This window comes from Montipora foliosa, chromosome 9 (assembly GCF_036669935.1).
Source record: "Montipora foliosa isolate CH-2021 chromosome 9, ASM3666993v2, whole genome shotgun sequence".
Classification (NCBI taxonomy): domain Eukaryota; kingdom Metazoa; phylum Cnidaria; class Anthozoa; order Scleractinia; family Acroporidae; genus Montipora; species Montipora foliosa.
The window spans coordinates 24260616-24263115 of record NC_090877.1 but is presented as its reverse complement, the minus strand read 5'-3'; the positions used below and the strand labels follow the sequence as shown (position 1 = coordinate 24263115).

General features: G+C 38.7%; 1 protein-coding gene across 1 annotated transcript in view; it reads left to right on the top strand.

Moving 5' to 3' along the window:
- The window catches only part of LOC137971595 (uncharacterized), a 28887-nt gene that overhangs the window by 25510 nt on the left and 877 nt on the right, over positions 1–2500 (top strand). Inside the window, exon 4 of the mRNA XM_068818398.1 lies at positions 1–2500. This exon is cut by the window's left edge and continues 1316 nt beyond it; it is cut by the window's right edge and continues 877 nt beyond it. The gene's annotated coding sequence lies outside the window, so the exon portion shown is untranslated.

The window sequence follows — 2500 nt, the reverse complement described above, 5'->3', positions numbered from 1 at the left end:
GCTTCTTGCTTGACATGGCTGAACTGCGCAATGTACCTATTAAAGTTGACGTGAGTTGGGTCTTACCTGCCACGTGAACAGTTGTGGTTGAAACAGGCACCTTGTTGTCCACAATCGGGTCAGTCGAAATTGAAGCTGACGGTAATGATGCTACGACTGGGTTGTCCGATGGCTTCGGAAGGGCACTGAATGATGCAATAGTGGACGGTAAATTAGAATCAGAAAGTACTTCTTGCTCCTCGCTCATCTGCCTTAACGCTTGTTCTCTCACCTCTGCCTTAGCTATTTTTATCTCAATGTTTAAATTCTCCTCTGCAGCTCGAAGAGCTTGTCTTTGCTTGAGCAGACGTTTCGGCACGTAATTCTGCTAGTTTGACTTTCTTTAACCCTTGCTGACATTCTCGAACTGGTCTTCGAACACTGCGTATTTGTGCTGTATGTATCTAGATTCTCGAACAAACTTTGCTCTGCACGAGTTATCCAAGCGGCAACTTCATTAAGGTACTGCAGAACGTCCCTTTGCTTAGCACCGTGATGTTCTTGTTCCTTATCCCTACCCTCCCCACGGTGGTACTTCACTCAACGGAGAGTCACAGGCATTAATGTAATCTTCCAACAAACTCCGTAATTTCAGCTTTGACCAAATGAAGGTTGTTTGTGTCAATCATTAGTGTAGACAGCTCATTCCTTTTCTTGGTAACAGCTTTCAAAGCTGCAGTCTGTTGCCTCTGAAGGCGATTGTACCTTTCCTTTGTGCTTTTTCAGTTAGTTTACGTGGGCGAGAGCCTAAAACATATTCTACATCACCCTCGGTAGCTTTAGAATCCAGTAATAGCTCTTGTTCATCCAGGTGTCCCTCCACAATTCCAAATTCCTCCCTTTCGCGTTGCTTTCCTTCTGCAGGGGCCTGGGCACTAGCGTTTTCCATCGAAGCGAATAGACCTTCACCCACATATAAGAACAGTTTTTTCAGGTTTAAGGCTGATTGTGTTCTTATTTGAGGGGTGCTTAGTGAGAAATCAGCCTGAAAGTGTTCTTAAAATGTTCTTAAAATTGGTTTCAGAAATACTTCAAATTATGTATTACTACAGGTTTAATTAACATACAATGCTGTTTTGTAATAGATTTTATAGTTTGTAATGGTCCTGAAAACCATAGTACTTTGATATAAGTTACCGTACTGTATTGCTGCCTTATTCTAATACCCTTTCCCTTTACATTAAAAACATGTTTTATTTATCAGCCTGAATTTGTTCTTATTTATGTGGTGCTTTATTGGCCAAATTTCAGCCTGATGTTCTTAATCCACTTGTTCTTATATGCGGGTGTTTACTGTATACTGACTCAAAAAATAATGATCTATTACACTTTAATAATAAATGGCCAGAACAATTTCTCCTTAATTTCCTTTTTCCCCCAATTTTAATTTTGATTTTGATGTTGTTAGTTAGCGTTTTTGCCACTGTCCTGAATATTTTGTTGGCTTGTACTAGCCGTATAAAGATTATTTCTTGCCAGAAATCACTATTCCTAGCCTTTCATAACTGGCATTAATCGTTGGAAAGTTATAGCGGTCGGACCGTTTTTTTTACAAAACTGAATTGTAAATTTCCTGCACCTTTATAAGGCGTGACATGTAAGAAATAGTTTGTCGAATTTCTGCACCTATGAAAGGCTTGGGGAAGTTATTTCTATCATAAAATAATACTCATATGGCTAGCACAAGACAACAAAATATTGAGGATCTTGGCATAAATCGTTGCAAAGTTATAGCGGTCGGACCGTTTTTTTACAAAACTGAATTGTAAATTTCCTGCACCTTTTTTACAAGGCGTGACATGTAAGAAAACAGTTCTTTGCATTATGCGTCAGTTATGAAAGGCTAGGGATAGCGATTTCTGCCAAAAAATAATACTTACACGTCCAGCACAAGCCAACAAAATATTCAGGACACTGACATTAAAGCGTTGGAAAGTTATAGCGGTCGGACCGTTTTTTTACAAAACTGAATTGTAAATTTCCTGCACCTTTAAAAGGCGTGACATGTAAGAAACATTTTGTCGAATTTTTGCACTTATGAAAGGCTTGGGAAAGTGATTTCTATCATAAAGTAATACTGATATGGCTAGCACAAGCCAACAAAATATTGAGGATACTGGCATAAATCGTTGGAAAGTTATAGCGGTCGGACCGTTTTTTTACAAAACTGAATTGTAAATTTCCTGCACTTTTACAAGGCGTGACATGTAAGGAACCGGTGTTTCGCATTATGTCGCACTTATGAAAGGCTTGGGAAAGTGATTTCTATCATAAAATAATAGTTATATGGCTAGCACAAGACACCAAAATATTCAGGACATTGGCATGAATGGTTGAAAAGTTATAGCGGTCGGACCGTTTTTTTACAAAACTGAATTGTAAATTTCCTGTACCTTTATAAGACGTGACATTTAAGGAAACAGTTTTTCCAATTTCGGCACTTATGAAAGGCTTGGGAAAG